Raw genomic sequence first — 22938 nt, 5'->3', positions numbered from 1 at the left:
ACCCCGACTGGGGATGTTGTTGGGTGATGGAAGGAAAACTTTGAGGAACTCCTTAATTTGCCAGCGCGTCCTCCTCCGATGAGATAATGTCTGAGGATTCAAGGGAAGGCTCATCCCCATCCGTGGCAGAAGTCACCAAGGTTGCCAAAACAGCTCCCCGGTGGCAAGGCGGCAGGCATAGATGAGATTCCCCCTGAGATGCTTAGGACTTTGTTGGGCTGTCATGGCTGGTACGCCTTCTCAGTGTCACATGTAGATCTGGGACAGTGCCTGTGGAGTGGCAGACCAGGGTCCCTATTTTTAAAAAGGGGGGACCAGAGGGTGTGGTCAAATTATCAGCTAATCACACTACACAGCCTCCCTGGAAAAGTCTACTCTAGGGTGCTGGAAAGGAGGCCATAGTACGATGGATTTCGCCCTGCAGATGAGGAGTGGGTCTTTGGTCCAAGTGAAGGAGTCCAAGTATTTTGGGGTTTTGACCTTTTCATGACATAGTGAGTGTTAAAGGGGAGCGTGAAATTGACAGGCGGATTGGTGCAGCGTCAGCAGTACTGCAGGCATTGTGCTGGACTGTTGCGGTAAAGAGGGAGCTGAGCCGAGAGGCAAAGCTCTCAATTCACCAGTCGCTCTTCCTCCCAGCCCTCACCTATGGTCATGAACAGTGGGTACTGACCAAAGGAATAAGATTGCGGATACAAGCAGAGGAAATACTTTTTGTCTGGAGGGTGGCTTTGCTGAGCCCTAGAGATAGGGTAAGGATTTCAGACATCCCAACGGAGCTAGGAGTAGAACTGCTGCATTGAAAGGAGCCAGTTGAAATTGTTTGGGCATCTGACTAAGATGCCTCCTGGTCGCTTCCCTGGTAGTCCTGGCATGTCCGGCTGGGAGGAGACCTCAAAGAAGATCCAGAATGTGCTGGAGGGTGGACTTGCTTAGCCTGCTAACCCTGCAGCCTGGCCCTGGATAAGTGGAGGAAGATGCATGGATGGATGAATATATATATATTTTGGAGGGGGGGTATCATGCAAACCCTTCTCAGTGTCTTGTGTCCCCCACTTTGGGAACCACTGCTCTAGACTCTTGTCTCCTTTTATCTGGCTAGACAACACTAGTTGCTAGGAGGTCTGCAGGACTGAGTATTTGTGATCTTGATTGCTTCCACACCAGGTAAATCTGTTAAACTGGTAAAATCATTTTTTGGTAAAGTGCAGGTTAGTATTAAATGTATGTGATAATTGCAGCATAGAGGTCAGTTCAGAACTGTTTAGTTTAAAAATTCCTCCGTTCCTATTCATTTCTAGCTGTCTCCCAATTCTCAAGGATGTTCTCAAAGGTTCCAATAGTTGATAATGTATTTTTGTCAGTCCATAACTGTAACTGAAAGGGATGCGACATATGCTGGCCAGACTGGCATAGTATTGCTTGGTGTGTCATTAAATCGCTACTTAAAGCAGCACTCAGACCTTAATGCATTCTGTCATCTCCTATTGGCTAACCAGCATGTGCCCACACTTCAAACTGATTTTCCGTCTTTCACCTGTTTCACCAACGTTTACTGCTGTATTTACTGCAAATGAAGGCCCACAATGGGTTTTATTAGAGTGAACACCAAACAGCAGCCTTTTTATATGTAGTGTTTGTCTTTTATTTGTGTCGAGGAGGAGGATTGCTTTATGTGATGTCTTCCAAACGGGAGAATAACAAATAAAAAAACAGAGTGCTTTTTTACAATGGTGTTTTCTGGAATACCAAAAGACCCACCACTCCTACTCGTGCAACAATTTCCCCACGAATGATGTACTGTATATAACAATCCACTGACACCACTGTCACCATCTGAAATGCAAAAAGAGATGAAATTTTGTCACTAGGTTCTGCTTCCTTTTCTTCTTCGTACCCTGATCTCTCACAAACTGTGTCATTATAACAAGAGCCGTGTGCTCTTTCCTTTTCAAACACCTCTGAAGGAACGAGTCGGGAGATGTCTAAGAAATCCCTTCAAGGAGTGATCCAGATATTTACTTTCAACTGCCATGCTGCAACTTGCAGAAGAAAAATCCTTTCCTGTTGTTGTAGTGATGCATGTTAAACATGCAGCGTAATAGAGCAAGTCTTAAAGGCTAATTATGTATAACATAGAATAGAGATTACTGCTAACTATGGATCATACAGCCTGTGAAAAAGAAAACAGGAATGATTACAGATGCATTGCCAGTTATAGCTTGAGCCCCTTATGCTTTCAAACAGGTTTTCACAGCTTTTAGGCATTTTGTTTTACATGTTGCAAACACGTATCACACAGCACATGTTCTTTCAGGCTGAAACTGTTCCATCATATGCAATCTTAGTTAGAGCAAGTCAGAAAAGACAAAGAAGAGAAAAAGAGATTATTCTCATTCAGGCTGGTTTGATTAATCCAACAAAGCATGTAGCCCAGGTGCTGCTCCTCTCCAAATGAAGATAAAACTGTGCTATTCGCACAAATTGCCATGAAAATTACAGATTTTCTAATCCAAACTGCCATCCTTGCACGAAAATGTGATTGATATTTTCAGCTGCCACCATTTGTAACAATTTAACGTTTCTATTTCCATCCTGCTTCGTTTTCAAAACTTTTTTCACATTATGCTTCCTCCAAATGATATGCAAATACAAGCATTAGGAAGGGGAGATATACCTGGAGATTAAGCTGTTTCCACACTTTATTAGCACCTCCTGTCAGCACTCAGGTGTGTGAGATATTCTTGTCTGAAATGATGCATTAGAGCAATCACTCCAGAAGGCTGCCAGTCAAGCAGAAGAACATCCTGCTCACTCCTCACATAAATAAGTCACATTTAGAAAGTTTGAATTCCCACAGTGAGAGTACAAGCCTGCGCCGAGCCGCTGATAAATTAAAGCTATCCATGTTCAGTGCAGAATGATTAAGTTTTGATTCTCTCCTACTGTGAGTGAAGAACATCTGAGTATAATGTGTCTTATTATTCAGGGTTCCTACCACATTTCGACCTGTTTTTTTTTTTTTTACAAGGGAACGTGAAAAGGTGACATTCAATAGTGAATAAACCCAGAGACCACTTTTTCAGCTGAAAACATATCAAACTAGAAAAGCACTCGGAGAGCGCAGACCTCCGCCATTAGCCCTATCTCCCAATACACAGAATCCTTCAAAAAATTCATGAAACCAGACGGTAATCCGGATCACTCCCAAAATCTAATCAGTTCTTCCTTATGCCATTTCTGACATTTCCTGGAAATTTCATCAAAATCCGTCCCCAACTTTTTGAATTATGTTGCTAAAAAACTAACAAACAACCAAACCCTCCTGATCACAAAACCTCCTTGGCGGAGGTAATAAGTTGTTTTGTTGATCAGTTAGGGTCGAGATCTCCACATTTGAGAAGAAATTGTTAAATTCCACATTTTGTGCTGGACATCTGTAAAGTGACTGCCCTCTACAGGTTGAAACCAGGCTACTACAATTGAATTTTTCTATTGGCTGACTTGGGGGTGCTCAACAGTGACTGTCTACTTTCTCCATGACTGTAGCCTTTGTTTGCAGCAGCTGAAAGTCATGGTTAACAGCAGGATGCACACATCAGACATTACTAGGACCCTCTAGGATTGTGGGTTGTGTGGTTCTTTTACTAAAGAGCACAAATATACCATATTTTTCTTAAAATGAAGCTGATAAAACATGGGTTAGAGTCTTCTATAGAAATGGTTCTCAGCTTTTCTAGAATCAAGACCCACCACCTCCTCCTTCTTAAAAAATCACAACCCAAATATCTTAATTTGTTTAAGGTATAATCACATTTTTTTAATAAAAATGGGACACTTAGGACTTGAAATGGAACAAAAGATGTAAGGAGACAAAAATATGGAGACATATCCCTCAAATTAAAAGCACATCATGGACTTTTTGCCACATAATTGTTCTGGGGACATATCGGCGACCCACTGAATTTGGCTTCATGACCCACTTTCACGACCAAGCGACAACCTCCAGTCCTGAAAAATGAAGCCAATGTGGAAGTGCAAAAAATTGTAATACCGCGAGTGTCCACTTGAGGCTGGCTGCAGGAACACCAGAAGTCCCGTCTGGACACCTGTTAAACAGCCGGTTTTTACACTAGAAATAAACTGGTTTACAGCCTGGTTTAAAACACCAAATGTGTCTCATTAGCTAATGTCTTCATGTGCTTTCACTGTACAGGGGGTGAATTTTTTGGTACCACAATGGTTTAGATTATATTTAGGAAAAACCTCACTGTGGACTGATTGGCACGTCTCATTTGATTGACAGATAGCTCAACAGGCAGAAACTATGTTTCAACCAGAATGCTAGCTGGCTAGCTGACAGAAAGTCGCGCTTAGTGGGCGGGCCGTTAGGTTGAGACCATGATTTCAATATGGAAGCTGCAGCGGATTGGCTTCAAGAGCTGTCTGAGTCCACCTTTTGTAAGCAGACGGCTGACGTCACACAGGGTTTGTCCAATTCTTCCTACAGTCTATGGTCCCGACCCACCTGATGAGAACCAAGGTTCTAAGGCAGTGATGAGCAACTGGCAGCCTGGGGGCCACATGCAGCCCTTCTCCTTAGTCAGTGTGGCCCTCAAGTTATTTTCAATTATGTAGTAACTGTAAAAATGAAGAAAACATGATACAATCTACCATGAAAACATGGAAAATACACACATTTCTATTATTATCTTTGATTTCTAGGATATGTTTGTAAAATTAGAGATACACATCAAGGTTAAACTGTCATAAAACCCTTTTGTATGCATCATTAAAAGCATTTTGATATGCAAGTACATAATACTAAAACAGCTATAAACTTCTTATGTTCACTGCACAATGTTTACTGGCTTAAAGTCAGTGCAAAGCTGATTAAATTAAGCTTTAACTTTTTGCATGATGAAAGCTATGTATTTGTTCCTTTTGTTAAATCAAAAGTAATTCTTAATGTCAAAGTGGTTCACTGTGTGCAATGATTTTGCCCTCAGCTAGTAAGAGTAAAAATAATGCGGCATACTTGTTTTAGAGGATCATAAACCAGTAGTTTCCACACATAAGCAACTGTTAGCTGAGTCACCCAGACATATTTACAACCACCAAAGTACATTTTCTAGACTTTTTTTAAAATTTGGAAACAACCACCATCTGTACATGCCAGATATTGCTGCCAATATTATCGTTCTAGGATGATGGTTGTGATATGCTTCCTCATCAACAATTAGCCATCATACATGCAGCTTCCCTGCTATGATGATGGACTGATGAGTGAAATATTTTAAAAGGCTAGAGATGTTATCTGAGTGTCTTTATACAACTTACTGCTGATAAAAACTGTCAAATCAGCAGAAACACACATAAATTGATTTGATAGGATTATGCAGGACATGATGGCTGTCTTTGCTGCACAAGTATAGTGTTATTCTGTAGGAAACTCTCATGTCTTCACCATTCAAGTCCTCTGCAGTTAAAATAATAAGATCATTAAAGTCATTAGTAGCAGCCAACTGCAGAAGTTTGAGGTTAAAGGTCAATATCTAGCCTTTTATATAACCAGTATTATATCATAATAACAGTCCAAACAAACTTGATGTAACTATGAGAAATCTTATCTAATCAGCTGTTATCAGATGTTCATTTTCTTGATCAAGATCATATAAAATTAAAACAAACTTCATGTAATTGTGGAAAAAGATTATATAGATCAAGACAAATAAGGTCTAGCAGATATGAAGTTTAGCACCCTGATAAATAAGCATGGGAACAACAACAGCCTTCATTACAATATAAACTCATGAGGTAGATCTAAATCTTTATTAGTAAAAGATCTGAGAGCACATGATGATACTGATGTACTTCTTCAGGCCTGTCTGTGTCAGAATGCCTGATTTGCATGATCTTTAGATCCTGAAACACAGACAACAGTGGGCCAAAGGAACAATTTGAAGAGAAGTTCCTGGGACTTTTTGTCAAAAAGCACCTTATGTAGGCTTAAGTACCATTTAGACTACTGGTCATACAGATTTGGCAATCTGTAAAATGGATTACCTCTTCCTAGGTTTTAAAATCCAGATCATTCTTATGCAGATCATCCTGGCACATAAAGTTCAATAAAGTCGAGCTGATTAGATTTTTTAAAGGCAATCCACTCTATAAATGTAAACACACTGTTTTCTAAAGCGGTGTGGACTTCTCAAAATAAGGTTATACTCTGGAAACCATGAATGTGTCTGACATTTAGAAGTTAACACTTTCAAACCAATTTCAATGTCTGTTGGTACAAATTTTGACCAGCTAATTAGAGAATATTAAATTTCCCTTTAATCCCATCAAATATAGATTTTACATCAGTCACAAAGATGCCTGTTCCTATTTCATCACCATGGCCATGTCTTAAAGGGGACATATTATGCAAAAATCACTTTTCCATTTTTTCTAGCTCCTCCTCCTTAAAGATCCTCATCCAGATTCTCCAGCTCCCCATGTGCATGACATTCTCTGTGTATACAAAGCTGTTAGCCACTAGTAAGTCCTGTGGCTCAGCTTTTTCAATTGTTATGCAGGAGCAGCAATTAAGCACAAACAAAAGCCTCAAGGTCAGATGTAATGGCTTCCTTATAAACAAGACATCAACAGGGCTGTGCTCTGAAATAGCATTTTTACTGTAAAAACAGGAATACATGAATAGGCTTACTGTAGAGCTAATTTAATGGCACAGCATTGCTTACTAAAGCAGACATCTGTAATACTGCAGGCTGCGTTTGCGTTTTGATCTTTGCTCCTCACTAATAGCCCAAAAGAAAAATATTCCAGAACTTATTTCATTGGAGCAGACCTGTAATGATAACTTTATTTCATTTTATGAGGCAGAGAGCATCACAGGTCTTATTTTAGTTTAAGCACAACCACCTTTTTCTATTTTTCACAGTGTTTTTATTATTTTCTCTCACCCTAACCCATTGAGTCACCTCGGGCCAAATCTTACCACTCAGTCCTTAAACAAGGTGAGAAAATTCACCCTTGGCCTCTTGATCCCTCCCCTTCACTACAAAATTCATCAGGATAGGGATCAGGAGCTGGAGCTGTCAGAATATCCATCATCATTGTCAGAAAAATCACATCTGTATTCATCAATAGCCATGGGGCAAAATGTGAACCTGCTTATCATCCTTCATGGGCCACTTATAGGGGTCACACTGGAAAAGTCAAAGACTGATTCTGAATGCTGAGATGTGGAGCTCCATGCTCTAGTGTATGTATTACATAAGGGAATCTCAGGGTAACCTGGAAGATACTAAGACATGACATTTGAATACTATGCAATGCAAAATAGATACACAGTTTGCTAGAAACCCCCATATGGATTAATAAATTTATGACAATGAGCACTGAATACAATACAGTTAGTTCAAAAGCAATTAATCCAAAGTAGCATGGATTTGAACATGGGTGCAACAAGCTTTATGCATTAATGAGTAAAGGAGGAGGCTGGGGTGGAGGAGGTTAAGCTTTACCAGCAGCAGCATGGTGCATCAGCAGGGATTAGTGAGAAGTATGTCATTTTTAAATACACCACTGTGTTGAGAGAAAGACCTGTGATTGGTTGTGGGAGCCAATCGCTTCTGCAAAGTTCAACAGTGGAATTATTGTAAACTTTAAGTCCTTTATGCAGGCATTTCAAATACACCTTCAACTCACAATATGTAAAAGTCCATCACCAGAGGGCTTTCAACAAAAACAATAACACAATATGACGAGTACAGATCAGCAGTGCCTAGCTTCGCCCATGTCTGCTGTTTACTTCTTGTTTTGAATTGAGGACTCTGTTCAATAAAATGGTACCTTATACATACACGTGCATATTTCCTGACATTCCTCTGAGGTTTTATTTTCATTAATAACTTTCTCCAAGTGAGGGAGAAATGCACTTTAAAAGGTACATGCTGGAAACCACCCCAGAATGCACTTGTGTGCAAGCAAGACCGTATCCAGCGCAAATGTGGAAGTGCCTTTTCAGGTGCATTTCTCCCTTATTATGGGGAATGTCTGAATAAATTAGGAGAATTATGAGGTTTTCTGTTACTGAGGTAAGTTTAGGCTACCAAACTTGCAACCTACGGCAACCACCAAGCCTTTGAAAACTTCAGAAAAAATTAGAGATACTTTAAGACCTAAGTTAAAACAATTTTTAATAACATATAAATGGTCACTATTTAAATAAATACAAATATTTCAGAGCATAGACTCTACATTTTGTATCATCTTGAGTTTAAAATTGATAATGGGCAATATAATTCAATTTTTGTTGACAAAAAATGAACCAAAAAACTCTTTGATGTCATTGTGAACACAGATTTCTACAAAATGAAGTAAATGAATTAAAAATTTGTAATGTAGAACTAATGACTAAATATTCACCCCTTCAAGTTAGTGTTTAATAGAAGCTTTGGCTGCGATCACAACGCTGAGTCTGTGTGGATAAGTCTCGGTCAGGCTTGCACATCTGGGCTCTGCAATTTTACTCCATTCTTCTTTGCAAAACTGCTCAAGCTCTGTCAGGTTGCATAGGGATCATAGTGGACACCCCTTTTTAAGTCCAGCCACAAATTCTCTATTGGAATGATGTCTCTGTTTAACTCAGCCACTCCAGAACATTCACCTTGTCGTCCTTAAACCACTTCTGTGAAGCTTTCACTGCATGCTTCAGGTCATTGTCTTACTGGAAAATAAACTGTCCTGGATTGTCTTCCAGGATTTTTCTATATTTTGCCACATTAATTTTACCCTCAACCTTTAAAAGCCTTCCAGGGCCAGCTGCCAAGAATCATCCCAACAGCATGATGCTGCCACTGCTGTGCTTCACAGTGGTGATGTGCAGTGTTTGGTGTCCACCAAACATAGTGTCTTGGCCGATGGTCAAAAACCACAATTTTGGTCTCATCGGACCAAAGAACTTTCTTCCACTTGACAACGGAGTCTCCAACACGCCCTTTGGTGAACTCTCGGCCATATTTAACATGAGTTTTCCACTCTCCCATAAAACTTTGACTGAAGAAGAGCTTGACTGCTGGAGCTTGTAACTCCTTCAGAGTAGTCATCGGTGTCTTGGTGTCCTCTCTTACTAGTCTCCTTGCACAGTCACTCAGTTTGTGAGGACGGCCTGATCTAGGCAGATTTACACATGTGCCATATTCCTTCCATTTCTTGATGAAGGATTTAACTAAACCCTGAGGGATGTACATTGCCTTGGATTTTTTTGTATCCATCCCCTGGCTTATACTTTTCAATAACCCTTAACCTGAGGTGCCTGGAGTGTTCTTTTGTCTTCATGGTGTGATGGTAGCCAGGAATACTGATTAACCAGTGACTGGACCTTCCAGATCACTCATTGTGAGACTACTAGCACCAACTGGCTGGACCTCTTCAAAAAAACTGTAAAGCTACACTACTTCTGAAATCATTTCTATAGTGGTAGACAATCACAAAATACATCAAAACATCAGATTAACTGAAGAATATAAAATGCCCAAATAGGTAAAATGCAGCATTTGTGTGTTCATTCCTTGCAATCTGGTGTCAGTTTCCCTTTAGAATGCTTTATGTTTGTTCTTTTACTCTCATTTATGCCTTAAGCACCAAATGGAGGCATGGAGTAGTGGTGCAGTGAGTCAAAAGGGTGCCATATTTTTTTTTAAACTGAAAAATCAATATTTGGCACAAGTGATTCAGTACTTTTATCACACCAGCCTGGACAATGAAATATTGCTGCATCAATGTTTTGTTCAACTCTTAACATAAGTTCAAGACTCACCAGACTACAAGTCCACTCTTAATTTGTTACCATTTGTTCCTGCCAAAAGAAATCTCTTCCAACAGTCTCAGTCTAAAGGCACTGGAAATAGAGCTTACACCAAGTCAAACTTATCCAGTCTGCTGGATATTGGGGTCTTACATTTTGCGGCTCATATAACCAAATCTTGTTTATTCCGAATGTTTGACCTTCTTTTTGATCTCTTGGGCTGTTTCAAAGGATCGTCTCAAAGCCCAGAGGGTTACTCTTTGTACTTCATAGCCATTCATGTCCAGAGGCTTGATACAGAGCTGAAATTGTGTGTCTGATTAAAGCTGGAGTGAAGACCCACACTGCTATTTCAAGAACAAATCAGTAATTTGCTTCCAAAAGAAAAAAAAAAAAGATAATGGATGAAAAAATGTTGAGTAAGATATTTCTTGAGCCATTTCCTTTCCTTGGAAAAGTCCCCGTAGGGGGAAGAAAGGAGACAAACAAATTAGAAGTAACCTCACTGGGAGGGGTCAGGCATCTGCTACAATCTTCCCCCCGTCAGTTTGAGAAAAGAGGCCACTTTGCATTCTGTGGCTGATGTCTCCCCTGAGCAAAACATAAAGTCAAATAGCCACAGAATGATTTCCCCCAACCTGACCTCTACAGAGATGATACTTTCTTACCACACGCAATTACGCTCTTATTGACTTGCAAAACAATGTGCGTGCAGGATCTCACAGGGGCTGAGCTAGTGAGAATCAGTGCGACACAAGGAGGAGGCATAGAGGGCAAACGTCTCTCCTTTTGTTGTGTTTTTTTCTACTTTGCAGGAAAAATAAGAAACTTTGTCACTAACACACTTTCCCTTAATAAGATATTATTGTATTTACCATGTGAATGACAAAATGTGAGAAATTAAACAAAAATCAAGCAGACCACCTCTGTTGCTTACGTCTTTTTTTGAACTGAGGACTGTTCAATAAAAAACTGCCCCTCATAAGGTGTATTTTACTGAAGGTAACCAAAGTTCTTATTGTATGTATGATATCTGCATCATGAAGGAGAAAAGCTGTTAAAAGTGTCCTGCCTGATTTGTGCTTCAAGGAATCCTAAAATGCTTTGTGAGTAGACTGCAGCACAAAGCAGGAGGTCGTGGCCCCTTTTTAACAACTTTTCTCCAGTATTATGTGAAACTCGTTCATGATGTGATTTATTTAGTAGATACATCTTACAGAGAGCAGTTATTATTGAATAAACTCCTTATTTTTAAAATGACAAGTAAACAACTGAGGTGAGCGGCACTGAGCAGCCTGCCACTTCATGGCTTTGGCAGATTTAGTGGGTTTGAATTGTTCTCCGATGACAGAGAAAAATCACTGTCAATCACAGTTAAGCAGCAAAAAGCAGAAAATAGATACGTCCTCTGTACCAGCACCATCATACTGACACTTCTGCTTTTAAATGGCTATCATATAAGCTGCCTGATAGGGTGGACTATCAGGCACCCATTTAATGATGTTTCCAGCACAAGAAATCAATATATATTCTCTACAAAATATGTAAATAACCAAGTACACAATGGCACAAGCTAGAAAAAAAATTGCTGTTAACTTTATTTTACCCTTTTAAGACAAGTTTAGGTCTCAGAGGTCCCCAAAACATGCCTGTGAAGTTTGTTACTGAATAAACACTCCAGTTTTGGATTTTTGCTTGTCTAAAAAACTCTCTGTTTTTGCCATGCTCAGAATGAGCTTTTTTTGTATGTCTGTGGCTTTAAATGTTAATAAGCTGTCAGACTCCACCCCTGACCACCCCCCTCTCAGGAAATGGATGTGGCTTAATGCATGTGGCTCTCCTGATCCGGCTTAGAGGAGGATCAGGAGAGGAGGGTGAAACTTTCTTCCAAGCGCGGAGGGCCACCCAAACCTGGGGGCGGTGCTAACTCCCCACATGACATCATGAGGGGAAAATCTGAGAATGGCTTGTTTCAGCACACATTTTATGAAAGGTGGGGGAGGGGGGGTTCTGGTACTTGAGAGGATTGAGGACAGCGACACAACAACCAAATAGCGGCTTCCAGTTGTAGTTCATGCTTCCTTATGTATGTAGCTGTCTTTGATGTAACATCCTACCTTTTCATGAAAACCATAAATACAGTTTACCATGTCTGACACAGTAGCTCTGTCGTGGCAGCCACCATGACTATAAACACACAGTTTCAACTATAGTAATTAAGAACTAGAGCTCTGTGCTGCGCTGCTCTTCTTAATCCTGCTCCTGCTGGATTTCTGATCATTACTGCCCACTCCTGCAGTGCTAACCATCCACTCTCACAAGAGGTCTGTCCAATCCTGCCTGCATTTTGAACGGATTCTGACAATCTTAAATATTAAGAATAACAGATCATGTGTTTAATTAAAGAAATGGTGATATTCATGTGTTCACTGAAGAACCACTTGGACAAAGTTTCCCTTACTGGATGAAGGAAAAATCCAAGAAAACAACTACAACACTCACAATGTCATGCATAATGGAGGCATACATGGATAAAAAAAACAGCTGAGAGCCTTACTGATTTAACTCTTATATGGCTTAGTAATAGCAATGTCAAAGTAATATTTACCCACCTTATTTACACAGCATCATCATTTATTTCAGAGATGGAATTGTTTCCTGATCTCTGGAAAGTTTATGCATCATAAAAACGGCAGCGAACTTCCATCAGCTCTCACAGACAGTAGGAAAGGGGTGTTTTCTTAACTACGTTTTGGTACTCTCACTTCATTGTGGAGCTTTAACAAAGCATCATACCATTTGGACACTTGGAGACAGACATATATTCAAACATGTTTGTGCAGCGCCACCAACTGCAAATGACAAGTAACTACAAATAAACCGTGATTTCATCCGTGATTAGGTATCAGCACATCCAGGCGTGCCACATATGTTTCCTTGTGGGCGTGTTTCAACAAAGACCAGCTGTTCTCCAGCTCTGTCACTTTCTCTCTGAGTAATAATAACAACCAGTCATGAAAGTGGAGTTTTTGTCTTTAAGTGTGTTTGTCTGAGACTGAAGGTTGTCTCCTCTTTGGCATTGTGGTGGAGTGAGTGTATGTGTTATAAAGGGAAAGTGACTGATGGGGGCAAACTGTAGCCAAAGGCACAACAATTAGGGGTTTTACATATTTGTACATATTTATGATTTTTTTTACGGTGCCAGTTTAGAACCTAGTACACCCAAGAAGTTTTCTGAGAGATCTCAAGGACAATTGGAGCAGTGTGGCATGCAAATCGAGACGGACAGACAGACATGCCGCCAATTATAGTAGTAAGCCGTCTCTGGCTCTGAAAACTGTGAAAATGTTTGAGGAAAAGCAAGAACTGAACTGAGGAAGATGAATAAAACACATGAGTAGTCATTCTTTAAATCAATGAAAACAATTCAGAGTGAAAATTCTACATACTGTACCTTTAAACATTTGTTTTGCATAGTAATACCACGTTAGAAAACAAGTCTCCTTGTTTATTTGTGTATAATAAACTTTACTCACCAAAAAGTCACTATAGAATTGCTTGAAACGATGGTCCTTTAAAAGGATCCAGTACATTTATGTGGTACAGTGTCTCCTTTGCATGGTATGCATGCACACCTTACTGTACGCATGCAAACCTCGAAAACTGTTAGTCTTTTCATGCATCGCTGGAACATATAGCTTTCTCTATCAAATAAATGATCTCTGGTGACATTTTGGTTGGCAGGTTTTGGTTTCAGACAACATGGCATTTGAGCATATAAACCTGCCTAAGCCTTTAACCATACAGAAATGTTGATATCCAATCCAAAGTACATACATCAACAAAGTTGTTGTGTCAGTTTTGGTCGTGATAATATCTTTTTTATGGAAGATGGTGGGAAAAGATTGTGAGTATGCCTAGCTGCTGTTGGAAGCTTATTTTAGATTTATTCAGCCTCCTCTTCCGCTATCTCTGTGTCTATTCCTGTCCCTATGTGCTTCAGCACCAACTCCCAGGCTCACAACCTGCACGCTGAAGGTTTCACAAAGATTTGTATTCTTCAACAAGATGATGGTCTATCCTTAAAAATACAATTGTGGGTTTCTCGTGGTGTATTTCTTACGGTTTCATGCAGGGCTAGACTTGCTTTGTGGTAATGTTTCACCAAAACCAAGTTCTCACCAAGATAATTCTCTTAGATTGCCACAGGAACATCCTCCAATTAGCACTGCTTAAGAAATCCTCCTTCTGATTAAAGAGATAGAATAGAAGAGCACACCAGAGTATTATTCTCTTTAAAGTAGAATTACAAAATGTTTATGATGTGTACAGTCACATATGAAAGCACAAGCACAGCATTAAAAAGAAGTATAAGGAGCATAGGAGGACAATAATGATGGATTGAACAATTTTTGTCCTCACAGCAAGCCTTATGGGAGAAATTGCACATAAAATTTGGATTTAAAATCTTCTAGTGGACAGCCATATTTAAGAGGAAAACTGGACCTAAATTTGGGCTTAAAATGGTCTGGTGCATAGTCAGCCTTAAGTTGAAAATTGGACCTATAATCAGGTTAAAATTGGTCAAGTGCTTTGGTTTCCAACCAGGGGTCTGGGGGGGGGGCAAAGATCTTAGGGGCTTGCAAGGCTTTGTCTCCTCCGAGGCTGCAAAAATTAGATTTGCAAATATTGACCTAAACCATGATAAACAATTATTTAGTTTAGACAAAGGTCTTTTGATAAGAAAATCATGCATAAGCCTTTTTTTTAGGGTTTTATCAGTAAAACATTTAAAATTTATGTTGACTTTTGACAGCAGTGTGTCACTTTTTCTGCTCTCTTGGGTGCTGGGTGGGGTGCCTTTTTTCTTTGTACATGTTTGGGGGCTCCTAGGAAAAACGGTTGGGAAACACTGGCCCAGTGCATAGTCAGTCTTACGGTAAAAATCGACTTAAAATCAGGCTAAAAATTGTCCAGTGCATAGACAGCATTAAGGTACACATTAGACCTAAAACCAGGCCATAGATGTTCTAGTGAGTAGTGACCCAAATTTAAGGGGAACTGAACCTGAATTTTGGTTTAAATCTTCTCGTGAACAGCCAAATTTAAGAGGAAATTAGACCTAAACTCTAGCTTAAAATGCTGAAGTGTTGCCAGCCTGAAAGGGGAAAATAAGACCTAAATGTTGACTCAAAACTTTGTTGTTTACATCCACAGTAGGAGGAGTATTGGACCTAAATTCTGTCTTGTCAGTCTTGTGTATACCTAAATTCTAGCTTAAAATGCTGTAGTGTTGTCAGCCTTCAGGGAAAATTAGACCTAAATTAGGGCTGAAAATGGTCTAGTGTTTGGTCACCCTTAAGGGGGAAATTTGATCAAAATTTGAGCTAAAAATGGCCATGAGTGTTGTCAATCTTAGGGAGAAAATTGGTCCTAAATTTGGCCTACAAACCGTGTTGTCTATAGCCAAATTTTAAGGGGGAAACTGGAGCTCAATTCGAGTGAAAATGGTCAGCCTTAAGGGAGAGGTTGGACCTAAATTTGGGCTCAAATGGTCTAGTGTGTTGACAGCTTTGAGGTGGATACCGGACCTATATTTGGACCTAAAATCTTCAAGTCAACAACCATATTTCAGGGGAAACTGGATCTCAATTCTAGCTTAAAATAATGTATTGTGTAGCCAGTCTTAAAGCAGGAATTGGACCTTAATTTGGGCTTAAAACCATATAGAGTACAACCAAAACAATGGTGGATATTAGAACTTAATGTGAGCCTAAAATTAACCACTGTATAGCCGACATTGATAGAGAAATTGGTCCTAAATTCAGGCAAAAACCTGACCATCATGTAGCCAGCCTTAAGGGGTAATTCCCCAATAGTTGTCCCTATTTTCTTGTAACTTGATCCCTACTTTACACAGTGCAAACTTTCTCTGACAGTCTAGGACATCCCTAAAATCATCATTAATAACTTTACTTTTTATCCCATTTCATAAAGCACTGGCTTATTTCTTCTTCTTAACACTGGCATTTGACATCAACCATGAAATTGTCTTGTATGGTTTTGTAGTTCAATGAAACAAAGCTGATATATGAAAATTCACCAACACAAAGCAGCCTGACTTCTGTTTACCCTGACTATGAGTGTCCTCATTATAGCTCTGGAATTGGCTCCCTTACAAAATGCCAGCTCTCTGTGTGACAAACTTGTCCTAAACTTCCTGGTAATTTATCCACCAAACAAACTTCTTTTTGGAATAAAAGTCTGACAAAGTGAAACTTGACAAGAAAAGTTTCCCTAAATCTCACATTTATGAAGTTACTGTCTTATTTATATAAAGCTGGATCCACACAGCAGGGAGGCTCCTTTCCACAGAGAAAGTTATCCTCCATTTGTGTGCTGCCACTTTGGCGAAAGATGTTAAGTGTAGATTAGAGCGGGCAGTTTGATTAGGTAAGGATTTTCCTGTCAAGGCGAGGGAAAGGTAAGGGTCTGTGCCGACGCTGGCACATCCCTCCTTTCTCTTATCCTTCCACTGATTAATGGCAGAGTCGCACAGTCCTCTGAAGGATCGCTGAGGCCCGGGGAAACCTCCAGAGATGAGGCTCCCTGCCAATTACCTTCCTCAATAATGTCCGCTCAATGGCTGAATGACAGGGACCGACTCCCTGGGGATCTGAGTGGGCTGCTTTTAGAGCAGAAAGTCGGAAGATTCACGAGTGGTGTGGCTGTGTGTGGAAACATGAGGGGGAAATAAAACTGTATTACTATGGCAATGCTTCTGCGAGATATCATTCTGCTTCTGTTCTTTGATTATGTTTGGGAGTGTGGAGAGGAAACAACCCAGTGATCCAAGCCTGGAAGAGTAAAAATACAAAATGTGGGAGTGATTGAGCTGGCAGTTAATAGAAACCATTCAGTTAGCACTCTGAGTAACACTGCTTCTTATTTTAGGGACTACCCTACCAAATACAGGTTCCAGTGACTCATCTGTAAATGTTGTATGTTCTTTAATTCCACAGAGGGCCAAAAATGTACAAATAAAAACATGCAAATAAGTGGTTGGAGCAAATATCTTTGCACATCCAGAGAAAAGATTCAGACCATTAAGGGTAAAGGTACAAGGATTTCAAACTGATCCACCTTTGGAGAACTTCCCCCTCAGATAGTGCAGATAATCAAGCCTGAAAGGAAAGATTAGGAGCTCGCAGGAGAATCAGCTCCTCCCTGCTGATTTGAACATCCATTTTAATGGGACATTTAACACTTATTCAGAAGCCAGACCCCAAGACTGGCTGGGTTCCTCCCGGCGCAGTCACTCTACTCCTGAAGTAGGGAAACAGCAGCCATCGCACGCATCAAAAATGCATTACCTAAGCTCCTCTATCTGCTCAGCATTCTCAACAGTGGCACGGCAGATTGTCAGCATTGTCACCTTGCTGACAGCAGAGCAGTTTGTAGGCTAAAGAGTAACAGGGTTGTAAAGAACTCAGCTACATCCAAAGCAAATCACAGGAAAATAACTGGCATGCTGTATGTCAGGGCTCTCATTTTGCAGAGTTTAGTGTTTTGAAAAGAGCAGTCCCAAGCTAAAACTAAACGGCACGCTCTTTTAAGGAACTCAGAAACACATTTTTTTGGTCCTTACACTTGTCAAATAGTGTATGTCGACATAAATACAGAACAGAGATTTCAAAGCTTCACAGAGCTACTCTACAGTTCCGAACCAGAGCAGAAAGTTTGGTTTCTGATGTCTAAGGACTTGATGCTTAACTCCATTCTTCTTTTTTTCCAGCATAGCAATCGATCCTGGACCAAAATCTCATTAATTGCTTCACTACAGAGCTACTTGCATCCTGCTTCCCTGAGTCTGTGACCATCCAATCCTCCGGGACCGGCACACACTCTACTAAATCGATCGCAAAGACACTGAAGGTAAAATGTCAGCCTCTCTGTGATAAGGAACATCAGCACAAGGTATAATTGAAAATTATAAAGACTTGCCTTCCCCTTGTCAAAGCTGGACTCCACATGTAGATTGCTTTTGCACTTTTTATTCTAAGCTTGTAGAAAGCATGTGATTGCTGCTGTGAAGCACATAAAAACCACTAAATAAACCCTGAAAACATTCAAAGAGACTATGTGAAGCCATTGAAGCCACTCGAATACATAAGATTTAAACAGTCGGGAGGCAATAATACACTGACCTGACAATACAATGACAGTACTGGAATCATGATCTTGAAACTTCTAATTTTAAAATGTAATGAGATTTTTAGTGGCAATCTAACAAACAAAAGAAATCTACTTGAGAGAGCTTGAAATAATTTCCAACTCATGGCTGTTTAAAAAAGAAATATAGCTATGATTTCTATTCAATGCTTTATTGGTAATTCATAATTTGAAAAGCACATACAAAAGCCTGTGTTTGCTGTTATTCTCCCCCAAAAAAAGAAAAACAAAGGAAAAACACCAATGCCACAGGATTTTAAAAAATGCTGGCTAGACTGCAACACTAAAAATAATTAAAGGACACTTTATATTTTTTCATACAAATTCTCTGACAATAAAAATATGCAATGTCTCCTTTAATCATCAAAAAATAGTAAAAGCATTTTTTCATTTTGAGTGCTTTTTTTTATTTTCTTTATCAAAGTTGAACCGAAAAGTAAATACTGTGACTTTAGCACTCATTCAGCCAAGCAGGGTTTCAAGGCCACCTCCTGAAGTATGTCATAAGTATTGTTTGTTATATCAAGAGTGTATCTTGTGTTATTTGTGTATTTCATCAATCGCTTCCCATATTCGAACACCAGTTTGGCCTTGTCCATTTTCTTTTCACTTCACACTAAACCTTGCAGAGCAGATAGTTTGGCCAGATTCCATGTCTGCCATCAGGAAAATCTTGCAAAGCTCCTATCTGAAATGACTGTGCTGGGTCTATAAATAGACTTGATCAGTTATTTTAGGAGAACGAGGCGGTAGCTATGGGTGGGGTTCAGTTGTTCTGGGAGAGGGTAGCTGGTACATGATGAGTCAGTATAGTTCAGACAATAAACAAACTATAAACAGAAACAAGAAGACCTTACATGTGCACTCTTTGCACAGATTCTAAACCTCTTTGTTAAATCTGTACAGAGAAATTACACTCACCGACCACTTTATTAGGTACACCTTACTAATACTGGGAGCTCCTTTAGCCTTTAGAATTGCCTTAATTCTTTGTGGCATAGTTTCAAAAAGGTGTTGGAAACATTCCTCAGAGATTTTGGTGCATATTGACATGATAATATGATTTGATGTGAATCTCCTGCTCCACCACATCCCAAAGGTGCTTAATTGGACTGAGCTCTGATGACTGTGGAGGCCATTGGAGTACAGTGAGGTCATGTCATGTTCAAGAAACCAGTTTGAGATTATTTAAGTTTTGTGACATAATGCATTATCAACAAGGCATTTTCGTCCACACAGATGCTGCTCATTGGATATTTATCCCCTTTTTGAACTTCAGCAATTCATCTTGACCATGTCTACATGCCTAAATGCATTGAGTTGCTGCAATGTAGTTGGATAAGATATTTGTGCTAACAAGAAATTGAACAGGTGTACCTAATAAAGTGGCCAGTCAGTGAATATCCCTAGTAAATAACTTTATAAACCTTACCATTGCCTTTAGGCGCTGTAACTGACAGTACAAAATGTGTATGAGTAGAGGGGAAATTTTAAGTCCAAACATACAGAAAAGAATCAGTATATATGATGTAAGCATCAAAAATATTAAATTATGTCCATTTTAAGTGCTTTTGGTGTAACATGATTTAAATGATCAGAGTAAGCTGTAACTGCCTTTAAGAGCCTGATGTGTCTGCATGCTGGCACGTTGGTTTGCACAGCAGATTTCAGCATTAGTCTGAAGATAGGACCATGTAAGTTTCGTGCCCGATCACTCCTCATTTAAAAGCAACTTTGATATATCAGGAGCACCGGTTCATTCACATTTAAACAGCATATTCGCTTGGTAAAATAAGAGGACAACTGCTTCAGGTGGAAGATAGCAAAAAGATATAACAAAGCCAGGAAGAGTCTCTGTAAGATTTTTATTTGAGATAGAAGAACCAGATGTGTCAACTAAAATGTCTCCTTCAGAGTATTGCTATTTTTTCACTTGATTTTTGTTGTCATGATCCTTTTTGGTTATGACTCGCAACGGACCTAGACAATGTAAGAAAGATCAGTAGCACACTTCCCCTGTATCCAGGGTTCCTACACACTTTTAGAAATGTAAGTTTTTTAAGACAGCAAAGGTCAAAATGCTATAAAAAAAAAAAATCTTTTGGACTTAAACACCCAAATTTTATGATTTGTGAAACATGTAATGCCTTTATTCTATCAACCATAGAGTGATATTTATCATGACATATTTTGGCAGGTGTGCTGAGCTGCAGCACACTAACTGACTGACCAGATTGTGAATGAGGAGGGGGGAAGCAGATTTACACACCACAAATGTTTTTTTTTTTTTTTTTTCCCATGCAAATAATTCACACAAAAGTATGAATTGCGAGCCAATGTAAGCTTTCACACCAGTGGTGTAATTTCACCACGCCAAATTGCCGCTGATACTTTCTTGAACCATGTTTGGTCTTTTTTTTTTTTTTTAACTCTCCACTTGACAAGCACATCTGACTAAATCAGCCCTTATCATCGCTAATAGTAGAAGAGCTTTCAGGCAGATAGAGGAGCAAAAATGTCCTCTTCTTCAAAACCATCTGTGTTTCTCCTTTTCTTATAAATATTTGTCTCTAAAAGTTATTTTTGTATAATCTGATATAATGTAGCCTGGTAAAAATGCGTCTTTCAGTTTATCAAAGTACAGTGCAAAACACCTGGAAGATTTTTAGGGCACTGATTCATTTTAGAATGTGCATAATTTATTTGCAAAATTGTGTTTCTCCTTATGTTCATAGAAAGGCGCATCCAAATTATTCGTATTTTGGTGCCCTTTATCTGCTTTGTCCTTAATGTGAAAAGGCCTTTAGTCTCAAGATAGGACCATTCCAGTTTAAAGCCTGACCACTCCTCATGTTAAGGCTGACAGATGCACAGATTAATTTGTGTTTAAATAGTCAGTCCATGATGAAAAAGGACAACTGCTTTAAAGGAACCCTGCATGATCAGACAAGTTCATCTTGTTGGATAGATATTTGTATCTCTCAAATGTATATTGAACTAAAAAACTCACTAGATATATATCATTGTATTTATCATTGTTTGCTGTGTGCTCGCGTTGGATGGTTTTCTTTGTCCGCACGCAGACTCAATCATTGCCGTGTTCTTATTTATAAATGTATTCTTGGTCTGCTCCCTTCCTACCTTCTGACCTACATCAGTCAGAAGAACACAGGATCTTATAATCTTTGGTCTCAGGATCTTTTCTTACTGTCTGTCCCAAAAGTAAGAACTGAACTGGGAAAAAAGGCGTTCAGGTTTGCGGCTCCACATGCTTGGAACAACCTTCAAAAAGACCTGAAACTAAAAGAACTGGTTTCACTGGACACTTTTAAGACGATGTTGAGCAACTTGGAGTCAGACACATCTGGCTGCAGATGTTTTGACTAATGCACTTTATCCTTTTCATGTGGGCAATCCAAGCAAATTTGTCTGTCTAAAATTGTGACTTTTCTTTGTTAGTTTATTGAATTCTTGTTTTATGTGTTTGATGACTGCGTGTGTTTGTGTATAACTGTTGAATGTGCTGCTGTCTTGGCCAGGACACTCTTGCAAAAGAGATTTTTAATCTCAATGAGGTTTTTTTCCTGGTTAAATAAAGGTTAAATAAATAAATAAAATAAAAAGATATCTGCATTTTGAATAAATTTGAGCTTATAAATTCACCAGAAGGCCACCATGTTTTGGTCCGTGCTCGTAGTGTGACGTCACAGTTCCGCAGCGCTCCCTTTGAGCACTCCTCTCTGTTCCTAGGCAGTAACTGCTGTTTCAGACGGTTTTGCTGCTTGCAGCCATTGCTGCCATAACAGCTTTCATACCAGACACGAGTTTGCTGCATGTTGGTTTTGCCTCCCTGCTGCCAAAGCTCTGTCATTCCTCCTAAGTTTTACCTCAATAAAACTCCCTACAAGTGACTGGATTCAGTGTATAGTAGAAGCGTGATGGGAGCTTTTCAAAATAAAAGCATTATGTACGTACAAAGGGAGTTTCTCCAAAGAAATGCTAAAGGGGACTTTTACTTTGAAAAGCGCAAACTGGAAGTGCGTACATAGTGTGTTTATCTTTCCCTGAACCGTGTGGAAACAGAAAGCTTCATGAAGAGTCGACGTTTGGGGAACAACTTTATTAAACAGATGCATTTTAGCTCGTGGCCTTCTTCAGGTTTATTAAGAAACAGATTTCAAACACATTCTGCAGATGTGGATGGAAATATTTGCTTCAAGATGGTAAATATGGCTCTGTATTTATCATTTTCCTGTCTAGATGGACAGATAACTGCTCATAGTGCAGATAAGAAATAGAAGAGACCTCAAATTTTATAATTCTCCGTTCTTAAGACCTGCTGTGTTTCTGAGATGCAGCCCTCATGGGCTGCCAGTCTGAAACAGCTTACTGCATAAAAATGGCGAGGAGCGCTGCCGAACTGTGACGTCACAACAGCAGCACAGACCAAAACATGGCAGTGTCCTGGTGAGTTTATAAACTCAAGTTACTCAAAATGCAGATATCTAGAGAGTTTTTCAGATCAATATACATACAAGAGATACAAATATCTATCCAAAAAGATGAACTTGTCTGATCATGCAGGGTAGAGCCCTGCGCAGGACTTTTTTCTTCATCCTGCTCCTGCCTGCTCCCGGTGAATTTCTGACCATTACCGCCCGCACCTGCAATGTGTATGTTCACTCCCGCCCGCGCCCGCAAAACCCTGAGAATTCATGCCCACATAGTAATAGAGATGCATTGATTTTGTGTCTTCTCCTGTCCTGCAGGAGAAAACACGTCATTTCTTAGGCCATTAATAGAGATTCAGACCGGGTGTTGTTCCGGCGGTAAAGGGGAAACAAAAGTGTCACAGAATACATCAAAAACGAGAAACAGTGCCTTGTGCA

This window comes from Cheilinus undulatus, linkage group 19, assembly GCF_018320785.1.
Source record: "Cheilinus undulatus linkage group 19, ASM1832078v1, whole genome shotgun sequence".
NCBI classification, from domain to species: domain Eukaryota; kingdom Metazoa; phylum Chordata; class Actinopteri; order Labriformes; family Labridae; genus Cheilinus; species Cheilinus undulatus.
The sequence above is the reverse complement of the archived record's forward strand: the minus strand, read 5'-3'. Positions refer to the sequence as shown.